The sequence below is a fragment of the Ptiloglossa arizonensis genome, chromosome 1 (assembly GCF_051014685.1).
Source record: "Ptiloglossa arizonensis isolate GNS036 chromosome 1, iyPtiAriz1_principal, whole genome shotgun sequence".
Lineage (NCBI taxonomy): Eukaryota > Metazoa > Arthropoda > Insecta > Hymenoptera > Colletidae > Ptiloglossa > Ptiloglossa arizonensis.
Window position 1 is genome coordinate 18,023,893 of NC_135048.1, and position 26,496 is coordinate 18,050,388.

Genomic DNA, 26,496 nt, shown 5'->3' on the forward strand with positions numbered 1-26,496 from the left:
ATTAATCTCACGACCGGCCGGAGAGATTGGATAAAAAAATTACGAGGAAAGCCATTCAATTAAACCGGAATCGCGACCGCGACGATAAAACGTCGACGGGAAAAAATTGGCGTAACGAAGACTCGAATAGGTTCTCGCTCGGTCTATACTGCGTTCGAAACGCGTGATAAATAAAGTTCAAAGAGTCGCGGAACATCGATTCGATCTTCGTTGAACTTCGACGTTACGTGTCACCGAATTGAAACGAGGGTTTCGAACCAGATAATAATACAGCGGGTGATTTGTAAATGTTCGTACACCTCAGGGGACGAATCTACGCGTTGAAATTAAGTATTAATTAAGTAAGAAATTAATTTAATAAAATGTTTATACGTTCTAAAAAAATCGTGTTTTATTTTCACCAAGAAAAACGAAATTACTTCCCGACCTAATAAAACAATGTTACAAATACGTTCTATTTATTTACTGCGTCCATTCTCGTATAATAGATCGTGTACAGTTGGCAGCTGGAAAGATGACTGAATTTCTTCCAGAGGTCAACTTCTCGGTCCGGCGCAGTACATTATTGGTTTCGATCGAGCACACGATGGACTTTGATTGGTTCCGGAATAAAGGTATCGAAGAACAATGAGGACACTTTGGAAATTTTCTTTAATAATTTGTAACTCGAAAATTACGATATATAAAACATATGTTCGTACAATGTTTTTTTATCTCTTTAACGTGTAGACTCACCCTCTAAAGTACTGGATGCCTTTGCGAATCACTCAGTGTGTTTGCGCTACTTAAAGCGCTTTATTTGGAAAGTTTGCGCGACGCGATGTGGTATACGCGAAACGCGTTCCTCATTTTCCAAATTGCAAGAGAACAAAGTTAACACGGGTGTCTGAAACCGACGACACTTGGCCAATGACGAGCCCCCCTTTGCACCATCCCGAGAGTAACCTATCTCCGCAGGGAATAGAGTTCCGGTTAATCGAATCCCGAAATTTGCATTTTAAATTCGAGCTAATTCGGTACACTTTATTGTGCTTCGTTACGGTTGGGCGAATAGCTGACGTTTCGGGTTCGAGTCGGGTCGGGTATTTTCTCGGGTTCGAGTCGAGTTCGGAAAGTTTGCGACAGCCGGGTACCCGTGAAAAATTACATTGGGTTGCACGGAAAGTTATTTCGTTTTTTTTTCGGTGAAAATGAAACACGATTTCATAAGAATTTATTAAATTATACATTCCCCATTTTGGAAAACGAAATGACTTTCCAAAACAACCCAATATTTAATTTCAACGCGTAGAACATTTTCTTTAATTCTTAACTCGAAAATTAAAGAATGTAAATAAAATGTATTCGTAACATTGTTTTTCTATTAGGTTGTTTGGGAAGTAATTTCGTTTTTTTTTTTTTGGTGAAAATGAAACACGATTTTTTTAGAGCGTAAAAACGTTTTATTAAATTATATATCCTCCATTTTGGAAAACAAAATCACTTTCCGAACGATACAATAATATTCGTGTACCCGAATAAAACGAAATGGCTCCATTTTTTTTACTTCGATTCAAATTCAACGAACCGTTTATTACGCGCGGATAAAAATTACAACGCAAACAACTCGAAAATCGCGCAACGTTGCTCGTCATAAACCGGTTCGATCCCCGAACCTCGCGACGGGACAAAACCCGTCGTATAATGCGAAAGTGTTAACGAGCGAAATGTTACAAAATTTCCCAAAACCAGTCTCGTTACAATTTCGACGCGGCTCGCGTGCTTACCGATAATCGTTACTCGCGTGGTTGTTCACCGAGTATGCAAAAGCATCGAACGTGTAAACATCGCGGCAGCGAGAAACCGTGAAGGCGACGAGGGTAGAAAGAAAGAGAAAAAAGAAAAAAAAAACAAGCACCAAAGAGAGCAAAAGGGGTAGAAGAGGTGGTTCTTGCGACGTCACAGAGAGATTACAGGCTCTCCGCGGTTGAGCGTCTCCAGAAAACCGAGAGGAGACAGGGAGAATTGGCGTGTAATTTGCAGGAAATTAGTTCCTTTGAGCGAGACGACGGTAAACATCGAGGGCACCTCGCCCCTTGACCCACATTCTTACGTCACTGTCAAGTTCTTGCGCGATTATAGCGCGCCGGGTTAATTGCACGACCACGCGGAAGCTGAAACGTTTCCCCCCACTCCTCTTGTTTCGCGATTAGAAAATCGTCCGAAGGATCGTTTTATCGCGCGTGGTGCGCGAACAACGCCCTCTGGATACGGTCGCGATCGCTTCGCGTTGCACTTTTTACGGACTCGGGCTACGACCGTAACGAGACAACCCTTCGGTTTGCACACGGTGCGAAGAAGGCTCGATTCGTTTCACGAGCCGGAATGCGAATTCCGCGCAGAGAACGGGCACGAAGGAACGCGACTGAAACCCGCTTTGCTACCGATTGCTGGGTTCGGTGTTTGTAAAATCTCGCGCGAGCTAGGAAGCGACAAGTTCCCGACGATTCCGGTCTCCCCTCGTATTCTGCAATCCTCCGCGGCGTTATTAGATACCCGAGAAAGCGAACCGGACACCGATCGGTCGTTTCACCGAAATTAACCGGTCTCTTCGCGCGATAAGAGACCGAGGACCGTATCTCGACGACGTGCCGAACGACGCAACCGAGTTCCTGTCGTTGAATTTTTACGCGTAGATCGCGTTACAGTGACGGAGATTACGCGACAGTGAACGGCGTCTCGTCGCAAGCGTGGATGCAATTTACGATTCACGAATGCACGATGTGCGACGCTGCCGGCGCGGTTCCCTGTTCGAGGGAACGAATCGCGCGAGCGTGGAAAGGTGGCGTGCATGCACGGTGCCGCGAAAACGACGATAACCGCGATCGTAAAGAAAGGAGTAGCCCGCTTCGTAATAAAATTCGAACAAAGTAGTTCGAGCTCGTTCGCCGCGACCGTGTCGAATCGAGAGGAGCATAATTCGTGTCAGTGGCCCCCACGAGCACTACCGTCGACCGACTATGCCTCGTGCGGTGTAGAACAGGAGACTCGCAGTATGTATACCTATCGACCGGTTAGAAATAGCCTTGCAGGTCAACACGCAACTTTTCGCGTTAACCGCTATCGACCCTCCGCGTTGAAAGTTCGACTACGTATCGTGACCGACTCGTGAACAACGCCTACCCATTTTTCTCCGCGTTCGAACTCTCGAACCCGCGCGATACACATTTTGAACGCAAAGAAAAAAAATGACAACGAACGACTGGCCGGCCGTCTGTCTCGAACCGTGGATATTTGTTCGGCGAATTCGGTCGCGAACGCGAGTTAAGACGAGACGCAAAATAATAGACGAAGCGGACCGGTAGGCAGGCAGGTAGGCGAGCGAACAGGTCGTCCCGTCCGGCTACCAAGAGTGCAAACCCAGCGTGGCGCAGGATGCACAATAAGTGTTGGGTTACGATAAACTGGTTAGAAACAATGGAGCTTGCCGGAGCAATGTGCTCCAAACTGTGCAGCCGAGCTTCAACTATCGGGTTACGGGCATATACCGGCCGAGTTACGACGGTCACGGAGCGAGAAGGCGGCCCGAAGGACCAAGAACAAAGTCCCATGGCGGCCGGCCGGCCGACCGACCGGCTGGCCAACTGGCCGGTTCAATTTCGACCGAAGCAGAATGGTTTTGCTTGTTTTGACGCGCCACGCTTATTGCCGTTTCCGTGGATCGTACGATACACAGAACGTAGGCGTGGTATTCCGCGCGCGAGCGTGCGCACCACCCTAGAAACGATCGTTCCGAGGAAATCCAGACAAGGAGAGACGAGGTGAGACAAGGAGAGGCGAGGAGAAACGAGAAGAGACGAGGAGAGTCGAGAGCTGGCGAGAAGAAACGAGGAGAAACGAAAGGACGAAGGGCGAAGGGAACCCGATGGAAAAAGAGGAGGAGGAGAGGATCGCTCGGACTCGCGCGTAACGTATTTTACGTGCCTCGCCACACCGGCCGACAAAAGCGACATCGGCGGCGAGATTATACAACGGAAATACGCTAACGTCGAGAGCCATCGAACAGTGATCGTACACGCTCGTTACAAAGAGTGTGTAATACGTAGTGCTGCGCGCAACTTTCGCACGCATCAAGATTCTCCGCATTCTTCGAGCATCGCCCGTTCCACGATTCGTGCCGAGTATGTCTACGCGAGCCGAGGTCTCGGTGCAGACCTTCTACGGAATAATTAAGTCGTGCACGCGTAAAGCTCATCTCGTGCCAACGTCGCGTTTCTCTCGATCTCGGGAACGTCGGGTGAAACACGATACCAAGCGCCGAGACGCATCTTTCGATTTACGACCGCGCGTTTACAATGCCACCGACGAGAGATAGGAAGTGTTTCATTTCTGCGTTCTCGCGACGATTAACCGACGATACTCGGGATTTAGGTCTTGACTACGATTCGTCAAAGGTATCTTTACACCGTTAGATCGATCTTTTGTATCGACTTTTTCTCATTCGATCGAACGAGTCGATCTTTTCGACGTTCATGGTACGCGCCCGTACAATTTTCTACGGAACGGAAGGTTAGGAATGGAAGGACTTCGAACGATCGATTTCGGGTCGATTCGACTCACGTATCTCGCGAGAATACGGACCAATAGGACGCACGCGTATCGCGAAGCTAGCGTGTCGCTTCAAAAGTTTCGTTCGTCGTTTACCGGCATCGCTTCCGCGATACGATTGCTTTCGCACGCGATCGTGCCATCCGACGTGTATCGTAGATTTCGAAAGTCGATAATCGATAACGGTGCGCACGCACCGTTGTAAATTTCTGCCGGAAAGTCCGATACAAAGCGAACCGTACCTACCTACCCTATCGGCGCGTAGCCCGTGTGTAAGTATACGCCGCTGGCTTTCGCGATAATACGATTTGTTCGCGCACGGCAGACACAGCTTTTCGCTCGAGACAATAACGGCTCTAAATCGTAGATTTCCATCAACGTGCCGTCGCCGCTCGCGCGAATAAAACCGTGCCTGAAACGTATGGGAAACAAAGTAGCGATTTCGCGTCGAAAGAATTCCGGTAAGATTTCCCGCGCGATTTTATTTCGCACGAGATCGAGGGTTCGCAGTAGAAACTTACTCGATTCCGAAGAGTGCTCTTTAAACAGTTCGGACGAAAATGTAGATACGAAAGTATAAAAAACATAGATACCCGTGTGTTCTTGATAACGAGCAAAAGCTGATAACCTTTCGAGCTACCGTAAACACAAAGATCGCCACATTTTCAATTTTATTATTCGGACGATACCTTCAGGAAGGTTATTGGAAAAAATACAATCGAGGTTGGTATTTTACTTTAACGAAGGCAATAATAACGCGACACGGTGAAAGGGGTCGTTCCCGTTGAATTGTTCTCGATACGATATCGAAGGAGACGATCGTCGCTTCGTTAGCTCGAACCCGCAAAAACGGAAGGCGGGTGACGGTGGTTGGGAGGGGGGAACTAAATGGAAATTACCGACACGTAAAACGATAACTGTAACCGCGATTCGCGGTTGTCGATAAATTTTGTAAGCATCGTCGACGATTCACGTCGCAGCCGGCCGAAAGAAGGATATTCTGGCGCTTGTCCAGGCGCAAGTCATCCGCTGATAATGCGAGTTGTCGAGACGGAACGGTGCGATGAAACGGATCGCGTCTATGTAATCTCTGCTCCGTAGTGCTCTCTACCTTATGTGCATTCTAACGAACTAGAAACGCTACCGCTAATCTGCATATCGGATTACACGTTGCGCGTGTCTCCTTTCGATCAAACCCGACGATACCTCGAGGGTGTGTAATACCATGAGGTGTACGGTACGATCCGGTGTCAATAGAATCTTCTCGCGGAGTCGAGCACCCGAAACAAAGACCACCCGAGAAGAGCGTGTCGCTCGTACGTTGCTTCGTCCCCCTGTGGTCTTACACCGGGATGCTCGAACCCCTTGATTACGAATAATTGATCGCGCGTACTTAGCGGAGGTGGCGAAAAAGTGTCGAGAAACGAAGTTGTATTTAATTCGAATAGCCAAACCGTTTCGAGAACTCGATAAAACCGATGCTCGAACCTCTTGATTACGAATAATTGATTGCGTGTACTTAGTCGAAAAAGTATTAAAAAAAAAAAACAAAAAAAAAAATGAAGTTGTATTTGGTTCGAATAGTCAAACCGATTCGAGAACTCGGTACGAATAGCAAAATCGATTCGAGAACTCGGTTTGAATAACCGAATCGATTCAAGAACTTGGTTCGAATAACCGAATCGATCCGAGAACTCGAGAAAGCCGAGCGGTTCGAACGTAGCGAACCAACGATCGAGCGTCTCGAACGATCCGAGTAGATTACATATCGCGCGTACATTCGACTCGAAAGTCGATGATTATTGCGATTAAAAATTTGGATTTTTCTATTATATATAGACTCGCGGTTAAGATACCAATTTTTGAAAATACGATTCTTTACCTTAACATTATCGTCTAAACAAGAAAGTAGACCGTTGGCGATTTATAATTTTTATTTGTCCACAACGATACCTTGCCTCTGTCAAGTATTTGTTGTGAAAGCGAATGTAGACCAAACAAGGGGCTTGGCCACTCTTGAGAGACACTTGTTTACTTTGAGATAAGTGTTAGGTTATTTTTATTTTCTTCGCAGCGTAAAGGGTTCGTCCCGTTGAAATTTAATAAACAAAGAAAAAAATAAATAAATAAATACAAAAATACAAAAATAAATACAAAAATACAAAAATAAATACAAAAATACAAAAATAAATACAAAAATACAAAAATAAATACAAAAATACAAAAATAAATACAAAAATAAATACAAAAATATAAAAATAAATACAAAAATACAAAAATAAATACAAAATTCATTGGGTCCCGATTCTCCCGAACCGTCCGATTTCTACCGAATTATTCGGTTCCTTTCGAGTCGCGGTTCGGTTCGAATTTCGAACTACTCGAATATTCGAACATTTTTTAGCTCGTAACAATCACGAGGATACCGTCCCCATGTATCTACGGGTACGTGCACACAGTTTGAGCAACGACCGGGCGAAAATCGAGTCGAGGCGTCGCGACTTTATTTGCACGAGGGCCGTTTGTCATCGGTAGAGCAGCGCGGTCCATTTATAGGCAAATAAAGAATGCATCGCGAACGAACTGGCATCGAGCAACCGGCCGACCAGTTATACGCGTCCTCTCGTTAAAAATGAACCCACTCGGTCGACGTTCGCGGAAATAGAACCGCTATTTGGCTAATCGCGATACGCCTTTTATCGGGCGAAAAAAAAAAGAAAAAGAAAAACAAGGTGTGTGTAATTCGCGGTGCGCGCGTTCGATGAATATTCGAAGGGAGAGATACATAGCTACGTTAACGCGCGCGCTCGCTCGCGCGCGCTCGCTCGCACGCGGAGCGTATCGAACGGGCAGCGTACGAGGAGAGAAGTCGGCAGATAAATACGCGAACCCGTTCGAGGCGGGTATCGAAACGAGCAGATGTTTCACGATTTGCCTCTTGGTTTCGACGATTCCTCGAATATGCCCGTGCCGTGAAAGTCAACCGGGGCCCGCGGAATAATGGTCAGCCGGTTAAAGCGGAACAAGGGGATTTACATTTGTCGGTGAGTTTGGGTCCGCGATGCGATCGAGGACCGTCCGAGACTACGACGATTATCGTCCGATTCGTATTAAGCGGGATCGAACAAAAATAATTGTTAACAAGAAATCGGCGAACTCTTTTCTTTTCTCTCTTCTCTCGACGGAGAGAGACTTTTTCTCTCTTTCTTCTCTTTCTTTTAAGAGCTTTTCTCTCTCCCCTTTCCTTCAAGAGAATTTTTTTGTTCTTTCCCTCTCGAGAGAGAGACTTTTTTCTCTTTCTTCAATCTCTTTCAAGAGTTTTTCTTTTTCCTCTTTCCTTGAAGAGAATTTTTCATTCCCCCCCCTCTCTCTCAAGAGATTTTTTTCTCTCTTTCTCCTCTTTCCAGAGTTTTTCTCTCCCTTTTTCTCAAGTTTCTCTCCCCCCTCTCTTTCAAGAGAGTTTTTCATTCTTTTCTTTTCTCTCTCTCTCTCTCCTCTCTCCAGAGTTTTTCTCTCTCCCTTTTTCTCAAGTTTCTCTCCCCCCTCTCTTTCAAGAATTTTCTCTCTTTCCCCTTTCCTTCAAGAGAGTTTTTCATTCTTTTCTTTTCTTCTCTCTCTCTCTCCTCTCTCCCTTTTTCTCAAGTTTCTCTCCCCCCTCTCTTTCAAGAGAGTTTTTCAGTCTTTTCTTTTCTCTCTCTCTCTCTCCTCTCTCCAGAGTTTTTCTCTCTCCCTTTTTCTCAAGTTTCTCTCCCCCCTCTCTTTCAAGAGAGTTTTTCATTCTTTTCTTTTCTTCTCTCTCTCTCTCTCTCTCCTCTCTCCCTTTTTCTCAAGTTTCTCTCCCCCCTCTCTCTTTCAAGAATTTTCTCTCTATCCCTTTTCCTTCAAGAGAGTTTTTCCTTCCTTCTCTCTATCTCTCTCTCTCCCCCTCTCTCTTTTAAGAGTTTTCCTCTCTTTCACCCTCTAAAAAAAATTCTCTCTCTCTTCCCCTTTCTCTCTCTCTCTCTCTTCCCTTCTCTCTCTCCCTCCCTCCCTCCTTTAAAAAGAAAGTGCTCTCTCTCGCGCGCGAGAGATTTTTTCGTTTCTCCGTAGAATCGATTCACCGTGGAGTTTGCGCCTCAAGAGCGAAACAACCGGAGCTTTCGTGCTCGAGTGGTTCGACGTTTGCTCGATCTGTGACGCTTCGGGGGCGAGAATGGGACGGCGCGACGTGTAAAGCAAACAAGAATTACGAAGCCCGGCATCGGATGGAGACACGACCGGAATGGATGGGAGGCTCGGTAAACGATTCGACGAAATGCACAATGCCGGATGGAAGCGGAAAATACGCGCGCGCGGATGATTGTGCCACCGCTCTCGCATTAAGAGCAAAACGATAGAGAGGATTGTATAGCCAGTGGAACGGAATGGAACCGTACTGAATCCGAACGAACGGACGCGGCACACTGGCAAACAGACTTCTTGTAATGTCATTCTCCTCCATTGTGCACCGATTTAAATGGCGCGCTGTTAACGCGTCGCGTCCGCGGAAAATGTCCCCGGGGAGGGACGAGGGGGGAGACGAGTAGATTCGCGAATGTAGGTCGCAGAACGTTTTCGCGTTCGTTAAAAGTGGAGTCCAATAAACTCGACGTCGTCGAATCGTGCAATTTTACGGACAATGAACCACCGGGGACATTTTGTATCGAACGAGCCGGAAGATAAAAGAAAAAAAGGAAACAAAAAAAAAAAAAGACAAACGAAAAGTGAACGACGAACGTTACAAAGAAACAAAAAAAAAAATCCTTTTTTCGCGCGAGTTACGCGTACCGCGTGCGCGGCGGCGCGATTTTCAAACGATAACAAAGCGCGCACAGGGGAGAAATCCAAGCGAGCATCGGAGAAGCCTTGCGCGAAGAAGAGTGGAAAGGATCGCATACCTGTGGAGCAGGTGTTCCATCCAAGACCGGCTTTTCGTTCGTTCGTTCTCTTTCCCTTCGCTCTTACACCTACCGACGACGATGCACACCTCCTCGCGCCACGCTCCCACCGCTCGTATATTTGCCTACGAGCGCAACTCTCGCATACAGATTTTCTCAACGGCGACGAGATGCGCGGACTCGCGTGCGCGCACGATCTCCCTTGGTCGTTCCACGCGCGAAGAAACGTTCGCTCGGTACGTAACGCCGGAAAATCAGATTCGACTCGCCGTTGTACCGGATACGTCGAACCGTAGCGAGAGCGGAACGCGTGCGAGCTTCGAGATGGGAGAATTGTTCGATTCGTCACCTCGGTACACGACTCGCGCTCACCTCGCGATAAGACGACTCGCGACGATTTAACACGGCTACGATGCTCTTTCTCTCCTTTCGACTCGCGTATCTCTTACAGAGTGTACGACACTACACACGGCTACGATGGTGTTCGGTTCTCGATATTCGGTGCGACCAAATAAATAACAAACGACGAAAATTGCACCGTTACGCTCGCACCGACACGAGGCAAGAGGACTGCGGTAACCAGGGATACGCCGATTATCGTTGAAAAAGTAGACATCGGATCGAAAGTTGGAAGATCGACTTGCTGGAAAAATCGAGCGTACAAAAATCGAATCATGATCGGTACACTTGGCCCGTCTTGTTACAAGTACGAACGTTTCTGGTAAAAGAGATAATTGTACCTTTGGTTTCGAAAGCGAGCTGATTTCGTGCCATAGAATTGATTTCGTAGACCAAGATCGATTGGTCAACTGATCGATGTAAGAATGAATTGATCTGTCGGGATGATATCGTAAAAATGATTGTAACAAATATTGTAAATTTGGGTTGATATTTCGGTGGAAGGAAATCTTTCGAGAAATTCAAAGTTCAAGATCGACGCGCACTTCTAACGGCGGCGGGAGATCGTCCAAGTGGAGGAAAAAAAAAAAAATGAAAAAGGAAGAAAAAAGAAAGACAAAAATGGCCTCGATCGTTGTAATAACGAGAGAAGCAGGCGCGTGACGAATTCGCTGATTGAATCCCACGAATGGCGCGCGTACACGAACACGGTGGTCCCGCCGCGCGCAATCAGGTATCGACCCTAAGAGAGAAAGAGAAGAGTCCCCGTCGATGATTCTCTCGAGCGATTCGTTCGATACGTACGAGAGTTCGAGCGTGCTTGGCCCGATGCCCGCCAAAATTTACCGTGTTTTAATTACGCGGCCCGAACCCGTTCTATTCCGCTTTCGCTCCGGATAATGGAGCTCGCGAGTGCATTCGCTCTTACTCGTCGCAATTAATTGCCGTGAAATTTAAGTAGAATCGATTTCCAGTTACGCACAGCCGCCGCACGGTTACCGTGCGTGGAACAGCGCAGTTTGCTAGCGGGTCTCTCTCTCTCTCTCTCTCTCTCTCTCTCTCTCTCTCTCTCTCTCTCTCTCTCTCTTTTTCACTCACTCGTTTTCTTCGGACCGAACCAACGATGCAACTAGTATCGGCACGATACTCGATTATTCGAGAAATTTGAAATCTAAATTAAGGGGAGACTCGATTTCAGATCCGACACAAGAACTCGAAAGAGGGAAACGATGGATCGAGCAGATCGAATGTACTGTAAGTTTCGAAAGAATTCGGTAGCTCGAATGTACCGAATAATTCGGAAGATTCGAGTAATTCGAATGTACAGAGCTTCTGAACAGAACTCAGTAACTCGAATGTTTTGAGTAGTTCGAAAGAATCGAGTAATTCAAATGTACCGAACCTCTCGACAGAACTCAGTAACTCAAATGTATTGAGTAGTTCGAAAGAATCGAGTAATTCGAATGTACCGAACTTCTCGACAGAACTCAGTAACTCAAATGTATTGAGTAGTTCGAAAGAATCGAGTAATTCGAATGTACCGAACTTCTCGACAGAACTCAGTAACTCGAATGTATTGAGTAGTTCGAAAGAATCGAGTAATTCAAATGTACCGAACCTCTCGACAGAACTCAGTAACTCGAATGTATTGAGTAGTTCGAAAGAATCGAGTAATTCGAATGTACCGATTTCTCGACAGAATTCAGTAACTCAAATGTATTGAGTAGTTCGAAAGAATCGAGTAATTCGAATGTACCGAACTTCTCGACAGAACTCAGTAACTCAAATGTATTGAGTAGTTCGAAAGAATCGAGTAATTCGAATGTATCGAGCGCTTCTAAAGAACTTAGTAACTCGAATGTACCGAGCGTTTCAAAATAATTCAGTAACTCGAATGTAACGAATAGTTTGGGAGAATCGAGTAATTCGAATATATCGAATCTCTCGACAGAGCTCAGTAACTCGAATGTACCGAATAGTTCGAAAAAATCGAGTAATTCGAATGTACCGAGCGCCTCTAAAGAACTTAGTAACTCGAATGTGCCGAGCGTTTCAAAAGAACTCAGTAGCTCGAATGTACCGAATAGTTTGGGAGAATCGAGTAATTCGAATGATCCGAATCTCTCGACAGAACTCGGTAACTCAAATGTATTGAGTAGTTCGAATGAATCGAGTAATTCGAATGTACCGAGCATCTGGAAAGAACTCAATAACTCGAATGTATTGAATAGTTCGAAGGAATCGAGTAATTCGAATGTACCGAATTTCTCGACAGAATTCAGTAACTCGAATGTATCGAGTAGTTAGAAATAATCGAGTAATTCGAATGTATCACGCGTCTCAAAAGAATTTAGTAGCTCGAACGTACCGAACGAAAGAAAAGTGTATTAAATATTTATTATTTTCGTAAATCGATTCAAAGATACGAGAGACAAACGAGGAGAAACGAGATTAATTGTATCTTCTAAACTGTACGAATACGTAACAGCAGAGCTACGATAAAATCTAACGATTTCACCGCACTTTAGAAACGCAACTAACCCAACGCGATGTTCTGCAGCATTTTTGATTACCTACTGAAAAGAAATTGTTTACACTCTGGTAAATAAAAAATATGTCTCGCGTTGATTTTGACATTTAATTATTTTTTTTTTAACGTTTGTTTATCGGTAACCTACGGAAAAATTAATTTCAATGAAGAGTAACAGGATGATAAAACTTTTTTGGAATTACAATCACGTAAAAGCGTACAGCCGAAAGAAGTTGTTTATCGTTTGAAAAGATCAAATTTCTCTTTTATCGACCTATATATAAAAAATCTATGTAATTTATAACTTGGCGCAAATCTCGTTTTTCTCTCGTTTTAATTACCTCTGAATCGATTTTCAAAATTGATAAATATTCAATGTACTTTTTTTCAATACGGGTGCGCTACGGTAAGAACTCCTGAAGTAATCGTACTCAATACGATCGAGTATCTCGGATGTTTCGATCTCTTCGAAAGATGGTCGAGTATCTCGGACATTTCGATGTTTTGAAAAGATAGTCGAGTCGCTCGGTACGTTCGAGTATCTCGGACGTTTCGATCTTTTGAAAAGATGGTGGAGTCGTTCGGTACGTTCGAGTATCTCGGACGTTTCGATCTCTTGAAAAGATAGTCGAATATCTCGAATGTTTCGATCTTTTAAAAAGATAGTTAAGTATCTCGGACGTTTCGATCTTTTGAAAAGATAGTCGAGTCACTCGGTACGTTCGAGTATCTCGGACGTTTCGATCTTTTAAAAAAATAGTCAACAATCTCAGAAGATTCAATCTTCTGAAAAGATAGTCAAGTATCTCAGAAGTCTCGATCTTTTGAAAAGATAGTCGAACCACTCGGTACGTTCGAGTATCTCGGACGTTTCGATCTTTTAAAAAAATAGTCAACAATCTCAGAAGTTTCAATCTTCTGAAAAGATAGTCAAGTATCTCAAAAGTTTCGATCTTTTGAAAAGATAGTCGAGCCTTTCGGTACGTTCGAGTATCTCGGACGTTTCGATCTCTTGAAAAGATATTCAAACCTCTCGGTGCGTCCGAGCTACTCTTCCCATCCGTTCCGTTGTTTCGAGTTCCGCGATCGGATCGATGCGGTCGTTCGAATCGGATATATCTCGGCTCGGTTTTTCTTTCCCTCGAACAACTCTGGAACGCAACGGAAAACTCGATAGCATCGAATAGACGTCCCGAGCGTGGTAGAAGACAGTGGCCCGTGCACAGGCGGGTTTCATTGCGCGAATTCGCGGAGATCGCGAGCCGAGAAACGATCGTCTCGTTTCGTTCGGCGATAACGTCGCTAACCGAATGGACGGCGAGCGGAGCGCGCGTTTTTCCGCCAAAGTCTCGCCTTTCTTGGAATTGGCCACGGTAGCGAGTCGTCGAGCGATAAATTTATCCGGGAGGGTCTCTCCTTCCTTCCTTCCTTCCTTTCCCTGTCTCGCTTTCTCGTTTCAACGAGGGTGGACGAAACGACAAAAATAACCCCGAAGGTTGTTTCTCTTCGCCAGTCCAACGAATGCATAACCATGGGTGGGATATACGCTCGTTCCACGAGGAACGATGCAACGACGAACGATCGTCGTTTCGATCCACCCCTTCTTAGGGGAAAGTCGCGTGAAAATTACACGGTTCGAACCAACGCAAAAGAATTATGCCCTCCGATGTAAACTACTCGCATCGATTCGACTACCAACGTGCGAAAAGCTAAACTCGTGCGAAAAATGTTCCCAACAGAACACACCAACGTCCCCGAAGATAGAAGGGAGACGCGTACACGCGCATCGTGGCTCTCGATGCAAACGCAGAGAAAAAAAAATTAAAAAAAAAAAAAAAAAAAATGAAATACGAGTTGGCACGCGAGCTGGAATGCAACGTTGCAAGGCTATCGGTCCCTGAAATTCCATGGAAAAAAGAGAGACGAACTCGTTCGAAGGTCGTAGGAGGTGTCTTCGTTCGTTGGGAACGCGATACCGGGGTCGAAATTGTACTTATACGGAGGTGAGCGTTGCGAGAACGATCAATGTCGATAAATTCGCGAAACTACTCTCCCCGTGAACCGAAGATACGTATCGTCGAACGTTGTTTCGCGTTCCGCGTAGATTGTGCTCGCGGTCGTGTACCGAGAGCACGGTCTCGCGTTAGCTTATATCGCGGCCGCGAAATAATTGCATCCACCGAGACAAGGCGCTTAGTTGCCGTGGCGAATCGAACGCACCGTGCGCGCACAACAGACCTCGGCTGGTTGGCTGTGCTGCGTTCCATCGCGTGGAGAGCTTTCCAAGCGCGGAAGAGATGCTGCGCGGTGCTCTTCGATTGTTCGCTACCGAAGAAAGTTCCACATTGCGTACGCCACGCCGCGCGATTATTTTAAGACGATGCCGCCGAATCCGTGGCTCGGCGAAAGCGCGCGTATTCCTTCGACCGCCCTCGAAGAAGAACCGGAAGACGAAATACCGGTTGTTCCCGGCCAACCACGCAAACTTGTTCCGACCGGGGCTACGTAAATTACGTAGCGTTTAATTTATTGTACGCAATGTGGACGAACTATCGTGGTGTTCTGGTCAATCTCGATCGAGAAACTATTAATAATAGAAATCGTCACCTTCTTGTAGCGGAATATATTCTGTGAATATGAATTTTACAAAAAAAAAAGAAAAGAAAAAGGAAATTTTGTAAATATGGACTTTGAAAAAAAAAAAGGAAATTGAAACTATTAATATCATAATTGTCTTCTTCTCGTAGCAAAACATATTTCGTGAATAAGAATTTTACAGAAAAAAAAAGGAAATTTTGTAAATATGGACTTTGGAAAGAAAGGAAGTTGAAACTATTAATAATAAAAATTGTCCTCTATTCGTAGCGAAACATATTCCGTGAATAAGAATTTTACAAAAAAAGAGAAAAAGGAAATTTTGTAAATATGGGCTTTGAAAAAAAAATAAATTGAAACTATTAATAACATAATTGTCTTCTTCTCGTAGCGAAACAAATGCAGTAAATAAGAACTCAGGAACAACAAATGGAAATTAAAATTGTTAATAAAGAAATTACCCCCTTTCTCGTCGCGAAGGAAATTTTGTAAATATGGACTTTGAAAAATAAAAGTAAATTGAAACTATTAATAACATAATCGTCCTCTTTTCGTAGCGAAACAAATTCAGTAAATACGAACGACGGACGAGAAAAGAAACAAACTCGCGGAACTGTTAATAATAAAACTGTCCCGTTCTCGTTACGAAACAAATTCGTAAATATGAATGACGGACGAAAAAAGTAATACAAACTCGCGGAACTGTTAATAATAAAACCGTTCCCTTCTCGTCGCGAAACAAATTCGTAAATATGAATGACGGAAGAATAAAGAAAAAAAAAGAAGAAAAAAAAAAAACTCGCGGAACTATTAATAATAAAATCGCCCCCTTGTTCTCGCGGAGTAAATTCGCGAATAAAAAATTCTGTAAAAGAGAAAAACTCGCGGAACTATTAATAACAAAAATCGTCCCCTTCTCGTCGCGAAACAAATTCCGTAAATAAAAAATCCAGAGAAAAAAGAAAATCTCGCGGTAGCGTTAATAATAAAATCGTCCCCTTCCCGTCGCGAAACAAATTCCGTAAATAAAAAATCCAGAGAAAAAGGAAAATCTCGTGGAAGCGTTAATAAATTAAAAATCGACCCCTACTCTCATCCTGGAACAAATTCTGTAAATGTGAAACCAAATAGGAGAATTTAACGACAAATTTGTTCCTTTTTCTCATCCTGGAACAAATTCTATAAATGAGAAACTAAAAAAAAGAAGTTAACGACAAAATTTGATCCCGTCTCTCATCCTGGAACAAATTTTATAAATGAGAAACCAAAAAGGAGAATTTAACGACAAAATTTGATCCCTTCTCTCATTCTGGAACAAATTCTGTAAATGAGAAATAAAAGAGGAGAAATTAACGACAAAATTTGTTCCCCTCCCTTCGTCCCGAAAAAAATTCGTAATTTCGCGAAAAGACGGGAAGAAGACTCGCGGTAAAAAAAATTTGAAAAGGATCGAGATAAATCGTACCGGGTACGTGGAAGAACGAGCGAGGATCGAGGATCGGGTACCGAGGGCAACAACGCCGCCGAACGACAATTGTGGTGCAGGCGCTCGCTGCACCATTGCGATCGAGTGGAGAATCATTGTCGGTGCACGAGAACTGTGCGCTGGATGCATTCGCGCACACATCTCCGAGTCTCTCCTATCTTTGCGTCGCGCTTCACACCTCGAGCGTACTCCTTTCTCTGTTTGCACCGATGGAATCCTTACCGATGCGGCGCGGCGCGGAGCGGAGCGTCCGATAAGCGACTACTCCTCCGAGCACCAACTGCGTCGAAATAGAAACGCTGCCGATGCACTCGTCGAGAGCAAATCTTTGCTTTTTGAAAAAATGTTTCTTATTATTCTTTCTACCATAGAACCTACGTTATATGAACATTCGGCTTTGCGAACATTCCATTGGATGAATGTTCTGCTTTGTGAACGTTACATTGGATGAATATTCTGCTTTGTGAACGTTACATTTGATGAACATTCTGCTTTGTGAACCTTCTATTATATGAATATTCTGCTTTGTGAACCTTCTATTATATGAATATTCTGCTTTGCGAACATTCCATTAGATGAACATTGTACTTTGTAAATCTTCTGTTATATGAACATTCTACTTTGCGAATCTTCTACTATATGAACATTCTGCTTTGTAAACCTTCTACTTTGCGAACATTCCATTGGATAAACATTCTGCTTTGTGAACCTTCTATTATATGAATATTCTGCTTTGTGAACCTTCTATTAGATGAACATCTGCTTTGTGAACTTTCTATTATATGAATACTCTGCTTTGCGAACATTCCATTAGATGAACATTGTACTTTGTAAATCTTGTGTTATATGAACATTCTGCTTTGTGAACCTTCTATTATATGAACATTCTGCTTTGTAAACTTTCTACTATATGAACATTCTGCTTTGCGAACCTTCTACTATATGAACATTCTGTTTTGTAAACCTTCTACTTTGCGAACATTCCATTGGATAAACATTCTGCTTTGTGAACCTTCTATTATATTAATATTCTGCTTTGTGAACCTTCCATTAGATGAACATCTGCTTTGTGAACTTTCTATTATATGAATATTCTGCTTTGCGAACATTCCATTAGATGAACATTGTACTTTGTAAATCTTGTGTTATATGAACATTCTGCTTTGTAAACCTTCTATTATATGAATATTCTGCTTAGTGAACCTTCTATTACATGAATATTCTGCTTTGTAAAGCTCCTACTTCACGAACATTCTACTTTGCGAACATTTTACTATGCGAACATTCTGCTTCGTAAATGTTCCGTTAAATAAACATTTTACTTTGCGAACATTCCATTAGATGAATATTCCGTTTTGTAAACATTCAATCAAACGACCAGTATATCTCCTATTAAAATACCATGTATGAACGTACAAAATATTTATTTTATCCTACAGGATGAAACTTATTAGTAAATTTAAATACACGGAACGTGCAACAAATTTAACGCGAAAATACCGTATCGCAAAATCAACCACTGCCGACGCAAAAAATAAAAACTCGCTATAGAGAACTATTTGGAGCAAATGCCAATAACGAATACTTCTACGAGTCAAAAAAGCCAAAACAATTGTTTTTAATTTTATCGAATAATATCGTTTCTCTTCGATTTTATATTTCATGTAAAAAATTATCTACGAACGAAAGTTTTATTTTATTTTGTCTCGAGTGTTGAATAAAATTCAGCGCCGACCACTTGTTGTTCCATGTGTAAAAATTCTCTCGCGCGGACAAATTATATATTCTCCATTTTGGAAAACAAAATCACTTTCCAAAACAACCCAATACTTAATTTCAACGCGTAGAACATTTTCTTTAATTCTTAACTCGAAAATTAAAGAATCTAAATAGAACGTATTCGTGACATTATTTTTCTATTAGGTTGTCCGGAACGTAATTTCGTTTTTCTTGGTGAAAATGAAACACGATTTTTCAGAAGAACATTCTGCTTTGTAAATCTTCTATTATATGAATATTCTGCTTTGCGAACTTTCTACTATATGGACACTGCTTTGTAAACGTTCTGTTAAATGAACATTCTGCCTTGCGAACGTTCCATTAGATGAACATTCTGCTTTGTAAACCTTCTATTATATGAACCTTCTACTACATGAACACTGCTTTGTAAACGTTCTGTTAAATGAACATTCTGCCTTGGGAACGTTGCAATTAGATGAACATTCTGCTTTGTGAACGTTCCATTAGATGAACATTCTGCTTTGTGAACCTTATATTATATGAACATTCTGCTTTGTAAATCTTCTATTATATGAACCTTCTACTTTGCGAATCTTCTACTACATGAACATTCCGCTTTGTAAACCTTCTATTATATGAACATTCGTATGAACAGAGCGTACAAACATTTTACCAAATTATATATTCTCCATTTTGGAGAACGAAATCACTTTCCGGAAGAACCCAATATATACTTCGATATTCGATAAGGTTACCTTTGAAGAATTTAACGACAAGTACGACCGTCGTTCACCAAGCTTAGCACGCGGAAGCATTCGGACACGGTGGCTTCCGCGAGGCCGTTGAATGATCTATCGAAAGGCCTCGTAAAACGCGGTGTTTCTTCAAGAATCCTCGACCCATTTAATATCGGATTCGCGACCGGCTGACTGCGCACTTAACCACGAAAAAGAATCGTTCCCACCTTCTGCCTACCGAGGAACGATCCGCTTGTAATTCATCCGCTCTATCGAATTAATAGCTCAGCAAACAACTTTTTACCATTACGAAACGACCGATACGGTTTCAGGAAATTTCTTACCGTTCGAGACATCCGCGTGCATAAATTCGAGAATCGAGAATCGACGCGAAAACCAATATCCGGGATCGGTGAATCGTGATCGCGCTACCAGGATCCGGGCAGCGGAATTCCTCGCGAGCCCGAAGACATCGTGAAAGAGTTACGAGGTCGTAACCTACATCCGCTACAGGATACGCGTTAACAAAAGGCGGAAGCTTCCGCGGAATCATCCGCTCGAAATGGCCCTAAATCAAATTTAATTTCGCGTCACGTCCAAGGTGATCGGACACTCTCGAAATTCATTCTGCGGAGAGGGAGTTCGTTCGTTTTCGATGACTGTCTCGCGAATGATTCGTTTTCTCGTTAATCTCGTCGGAGGTAAAACGAAGAAAAAAAAAGAAATGAAAAAGAAAAAAAATAACAGTTCTGGATATCCTCGTACCGGCCAAGATACGATCGATCGCGTTCTGGATTCCATTACCGGTGTATTCTGTCCCGACAGTGCGATCGATCGATTTTGAGAACAAAGGTGGAAAAAAAAAGAGAGCAACGTTAATCGTTGCAACAAGAAGGGGAGCTTTCGAGCGTTCGATTAATTTCACGCGTGCTCAATAGCGAAACGGTGAATCGTAGATTGCCGGTGAAAAGAGCAAACGTGCCAAACCGTGTACGCAACACAACAGATACATCGAGAGACTATCGAGCCGATACAAATTCTATTACGTTCAATTTCGAGAGAGTTAATCGACGCGACAGACGCCGTGAATTCGTAATGGGATTAATTATCGACAACGAGCTTCCTTCGAAGAAGGATCTGTATATTGTACCGTGTCACCGATATACACGGTCAAATTGTCTCGTTTGTTATTAGAAATAACCGCGAGTTTTTCACAGAACCGTCGAATGGTCACAATGGCCCGTACGTACCCCTTGTCCGGATGAATGCACAATTTCGAAAACTGCATCCGTTGACGATGCACGGTCAAAGTCACGCGGATCGAACGAAATATTGGGTTGTTCGAAGAGAATATATAATTTAATAAAATGTTTATACACTCTGAAAAAATCGTGTTTCATTTTCATAAAAAAAAAAACGAAATGACTTTCCGAATAACTCAATAATTTTGGCTATACTTCCGGAAAGTGACCGGCGTCAAATTTTGAGAAAAAGAAGGGTAGGAGATGTAGATCCTAAATATAAAATCTTAGCTTCGAATATTTACTACTTTCCGAGATAATAATAAAAAAAACTTTTAGGTCCTAAATATAAAATCCTAGCTTCGAATATTTACTACTTTCCGAGATAATAATAAAAAAAACTTTTAGGTTCTAAATATAAAATTTTAGCTTCGAATATTTACCACTTTCCGAGATAATAATAAAAAAAACTTTACGCGCGATACATTGACATCAGTCTACACTAACATTATTAATGCGACCACCTCCGTTGTAGAAATAATCGTCGTTTATTGTTCTTGTAATCCAGTATCGATTTTCGTGAAACGTGTTAAAATTGGGCTAGATTTACGCGAGCACCGTATAGATACCGAGGCCTAGATTGTTGCTGTATAGTCGACTGCCAAACAGTTGACGACACGACAGGGATACGGAGAACAATTGACTCGGTGACGCCTGTGAAACGAACGTACAGGCAGAATACATACAATGTATCGTACGGGATTCTATTATTAATATTTCGAAAACTATTAAATATTCCAACGGAATTTTGTCATTAATATTTTGGAAACTATTAAATATTTTCAAGTTAAAATTTTATATTCAGTATTTATTACCCCTCCCGCCGCCCTCCTCCAAATTGGACGTCGATTGGCCATTGGGGCTTTTCGGAAAAACGTACACAATTTTAATTATCGGCGTTTCGATTTCGTCGTCCCGCGCGACGAACAAGTTTTATCATCTTCAACGCCAAGGAGGCAGTATCCCACGAAGAAAGCCAAGGGGAAACGTGAAAGGAGACCAAGAGGCGACTTTTCGTAAGTAACGGCGTAACCTATCAACGAGCCTCTCCCACGAGTTTCTTTAATATACGCGACCTGCATAGCTGTATTCTCCGAGATAGGGCAAGGGTGGTAAATATTTCCTTCAAGAGGGAAGGCGTTGACGACACTCCACTCTTTCCATCGCCTAGCCTTCATTCAACTCGATACCACCCTCCAATATCAGGACGTGAGCACGCATGCTAGGAAATCGTTCGTTCGTTCATTCCCGTCCGGTTAACAACCTTCTGGTAATCCGCTTTCGCGAATTCTCACGCTTCTTTCGTAAACAATTTTTGATTTTTCCGTCCGAGAACCGCAGAGTGGAACGATTCTTACGTGGCAAATTGAATCCGTATTATTAAGCGGTTAAGTGATTGTCAAAACGGAGGACAAATCGTACGTTCCAGCGTCGTTCACGGTGCACGGAAACCACGGTGCCCGGACAAAAGAAATTCCTCGACGTAGATAAATTAATGCGACATTATGAGAACGCGTCACGGCAAACCGTCGTTAATCAGTTCGGTTCGCGTGTAGACGCGCGATTCTTGCTCGTTTGGTCGAACGCGAACGAATTCTCTGTGAACCGGCAACGGGTAATATACGCATGTGGCACGTGCCAGCAGAAGCAGCAATTATTACGCAACCCGGTAACGATGAATGAACGAAGAGGACTTTACGGTATGGTGACTTTCACGGGAGCAAACGACGGTAATTATCAGTCTTCGATGCGTGCTGCGTTACGTCGTCCGTTAACGCGTAAAGTCAACCGACTAAACCGTACGCGATTCGAGAGAAACTAATTGATCGTGTAATGCCGCGCGATGGCTAATAGAGGCTACGAAAATCTGTTTACCCTCGAACGAAAGAATTCGCATAAAAAATGAGAGAGAGAGAAAGAGAGAACCGACACCGTGCGCTTTCGATTCTCCTGCACGCAGGTGTCGGTTACGTAATACGGAATTTTAGTAAACGGTTTTCGTATGTAACCTCAAACTAATCCACTTTACAAGGAGAACTTACAATATACCTTAATCTAATACAGACTGCAAATACGACGGGGAAGTTAGAGCTGACGGATTACGATTGAATCGTCCACGGTCGTGTGCCGATTCATCGTGTTGTTCTAATATATCTTTTCTCGATAATTCTCCGAAGCCAGACTCGAGCAATTTCCTTTACTTTAGTGTTTATCTTATTCGTGGATAACGGTCGTCGTAGATTCGTTACGCTATGCTAAATTGTTTACCGACGGGCCGGGCCGGGCCGAGCGTATATTCGTCCTATCGCCGACACCTAACCTAAATTCGGAGAAGAGGACAATGGATGTTGTGGTTCACGATTTCCAAACTCCGCGTTATCCCTACACTACCGATCGACCTCGGCTCGATACGAAAGCGAGATCGCTATTCGATCCATCGTCGAACAAAACGTTCCTCTTACGCAGCATTTATCGACTCCTCCTCGCTTTACACCCGCAACCTTCCACGGGATCTAATCTCGAGCTATCGATCTTAATTACGCACCCAGTCCTACTTAAGCCGCGTTCAAGAGTCACGCTCGTGGCATTTTGTTTCGTGAAAAATAAAGCGGTTTATAACCGCTGTCGCCAACCTTGCCCCTTCACCGATTATACATCTACTCTCTAGATGCATTTCTTTCGGTTCGAGTGCACATCGATCTCGATATTCGACGCGCGTATCTTACCATTCGCGTATATTGGAAATTCGATGCGAAAGATTGTTCCGTTTTCGTGTATCCTTTGATATTGAAATTACCACGATATTAGAAGGTACTCTACGAGTACCTTTGGTGGTACAACGATAAATTCGTCTCTAATAAACTCTATATAGATTTAAATATTAAGTACGCGAGAACAGCCACGATGAAAGCGTCGTACTGAAATTCACACTCACCTCTCTGCACCCAATCCTGTGCTCAGGGTTGACGGCTTCCAGTGCGCATAGGTGCCTTGAGTAAAGTCAAATTCGCGGAACTACAGCATGCTAACACACTCTCAATAACTTATACAAGAGCTTTACATTCTCGCCGGCTGGTTTCAGTCTATTTACAGAAACGAATTACCAGCAACTGGATTCGACACGGCACGGCACGACATGACACAATTAGAAGGTACACAACGAGGTACAACGCTAACTATTTACATTGCCCGAATTCGCACTTGTACATCGGCACCACCAATGACTGGTAAACGCGACACAGATTTCCTATGTCCTTGACGCGCGATGTGATTTATCATGTTCGACCTTGTTGACGAACAATGCCGAAAAATTCCGGCAAACCTTTCAACGTCCAGAACGATTGCTGCACGTTTCACTGGCATGCACTGTCAATCGCGTTCTATCCCGGAAGCTGTCGCAATTCGGTGCAACACGGTACGTGTCCTGGATGCCTTTGATCGAGATTCGCGCAACAATGGAACTGTTTCTACGAGGCAAGCATTCGCGGTACACTCCCGACGATACGAACCAATCGCGGGGATCGAGCGACCGACGAGCACGTTGCGAGCGAAAAGGACCGAGAAGGAAGAGGAATCGAACGAAAAGGCCGAAGGATGCAATACGACGCGACGCGACACAACGCTGTAAACGTCCACGCTCGCTCTGAGCAACCCGGCGACTCGAATCTAGCGCGCATCTGCGCCGCGCACTCGCGTCTCTCATTGGCCCGCCGCCGCTACATCTCCACCACCACTTGCCGAGCTACAGGGGTTCTCCTCGCGCCCTGACAACCACCGCTGCAACTATCTTATCGACTTTCTTTTCTTTAGTTTTTATTTCACAGATAACAAGGGGATCTACGTATAATCGAATTGCTTAGAATCCCTCCGGTCGCTGGTTTCCGGGCTGTTTTCAATTTATTAGAGTTCCAGTCGTTCGCGACGCCTTTCGTTGTACCACGTTAACGCTAATAGTACCCACGCGTCGGAACTCTAATTGTGCGAAATTGCGATTACGCTCTACGTCTGTGACTAAATAGTGTTCCGAGCGCCACAGCGATTACTCGGTCGTGGAAAGAAATCGATTCTTCGATTACGCCTAACGCGAATTCGTGAGAGACGTTCTCGATCGTGGTCCATTCTCGATGCTGACTCAAACTTTCGACGAACGTGCACGCTCGTAGCAATTATACAGAACGGTGCGCGATACGAGTCACGATATTTCGAAGCGACAGTTCCCGAACAAACGTATCCTGTCGCCGTTTCGATTTACCCGAAACACATCACCCGTGAAAAAAATTCAAATATCGATTTTACGAGATTCGTCCATTCGTTGCGCGACTGCACTAAGCCGTTATCGAATTAAACGGAGGAATCTGTTTTTGAAAAGCTCGAGCTGTTCCTGTTCCGTTTATCCCGACGGTGAGTACAAATTCTTTTCGCGGCAATTATATACTTCACGAAAGCGCGAGCAATTAAGTTCCGAGAAGCAATTTCAGCAACTACATAATGGCTGTAGAAAAGTGTTGCCCGTATACCGTATAAACGCGTAGCTACAATTGCCATGGATATGGGGCCGGTTTTACAGTGTTTACGTTCATTGAGCGATACAGGTGGGATATTGCCGTAATCCCGTATCCGCGAATAAAAACGAACGGTCGGATACGTTGTTGCGTTAACGCTGTAACTTTCGCACCTCGTGGGATCGAAGTCGGCCCGGGAGAAAAAGGAATCGGTCGTTACCGCTCGGTGTTCGTCGATAACCGCCATTCCGGTTAAACGGTTCCGGCGCGTCACGGCGAGGCGAACTGTGCCGCGGTCGCGGTTCGTTTCGAAAATTCCTCCCGCCGGGAAATTGGTTTCTTTGGAACGTTGGTGGACTTTACGGGCCGGTTCGCGAACTACGTAAACGTTTAATATACCGTTGGAACGGGAAATAAGCGGCGTACGCGCGCAGCTGGAAAACGGCGTAATCGCGTCAGCGAACCACTCGACTAGACGGCGGAGCATCGTTAAACTTTTTCAATTTACGAGTTCTGACATTGTGGCACCGAGACAAACGTACGTTCGGTTCGTTCGACGCGTTCACCTCTTTCTCTCGAATGCAGCGTACTCGAGATCTCGTTCGCCTTAACCTAAACGAATCTTTCGAGCGATAAGGGAAACCGGTGAACGCGTGGACGTAAACGCAGCGACGTTGATTCGTGTAAACGTCCAACCGTTCGCGTTTGTTATTTATTCTTCGGGTGTGTCGAGCTCTCGTACGGTGTGACCCGATTCGTCGCGGATACATCGACCTCGGTTACTTTCTGCGAACGTTTTAGCGAAATTACGCTCGGTCGTCGCTGCTCGGAACGATGCAACCCGCAAGTAGTACGCGGTTGGGTATAAAGTGCCGCCACTTGTCATCAAGACTCGCTGCGCTTGGTGGAACGAGGCAAGAGGAAAAATGGTACGCCCGTAGTGGTCGATGGATAAATGACTTCTCGTGCTCTTCTTTATTCCTGTTTCCCTCCCTTTTGCGCGCGCCCGTTTCTCCCGCTGTCTTCTTCCCTATTCAACGGTTCTTGATGGTCCTGTTAACATTCGCCCAGCCACCGACTAATGTCCGGGAGAGGTTTCGTTCCGCAAATACACTCGTTCGATGGTAATGGGGAACGGGTTATACCCTTAATTCTCGAACCGTTTGGTATCGTTGTCGCTTTATTTCGCGTTATCCTTACGTTTATCGATGATTCCACCGTTCTATTACGGTTAACGTCTACCAACGAAACCGCTCGTTATCTTTCGTTAATCGAATGCACGGACAACCGTACCCGGCAGTCACGTTCCTGTCCAAAATCGGACGGAATTACATCGGTGTGCTCTGCTGCGCAACGCGCGTCTACCCAGCTATTTCGTTCATTAACACCCAGACAGGAGAGAAGCAAGGTCAGATACCCGATCCGATAAGATACATGCACCGTCGGGCAGGACGTGGAATTGGAAATGTACCGATCTCTATGGAAATCGTAATAGACTTATTTCCACGCGAGTGTCTGTGTGTTTTTAACACGAACGTAGAGTCGCACCGGTAGCGAAATATGCACGAGGAGTATCGCGAGCGAGGAAATTTGCGTACTCGTTGAACAGGATGCAGGATACGCGCATTTATCGTTTCGACGCGACATTTGGAATTTCTATTCGGGGTTGACGACACTCGAAGCGATAACTTTGCCACGCGATA

At 44.2% G+C, this 26,496-nt stretch overlaps 1 long non-coding RNA gene across 1 annotated transcript in view; it reads right to left on the reverse strand.

Annotated features, from left to right (window-relative positions):
• Positions 1-23,704, reverse strand: part of LOC143151026 (uncharacterized) — a 54,206-nt gene extending 30,502 nt beyond the window's left edge. The window contains exon 1 of the long non-coding RNA XR_012993221.1: positions 23,227-23,704. This is a non-coding gene — a long non-coding RNA (uncharacterized LOC143151026). The remainder of the gene's footprint in view (positions 1-23,226) is intronic.
• Between the last annotated feature and the right edge of the window lie 2,792 nt (positions 23,705-26,496).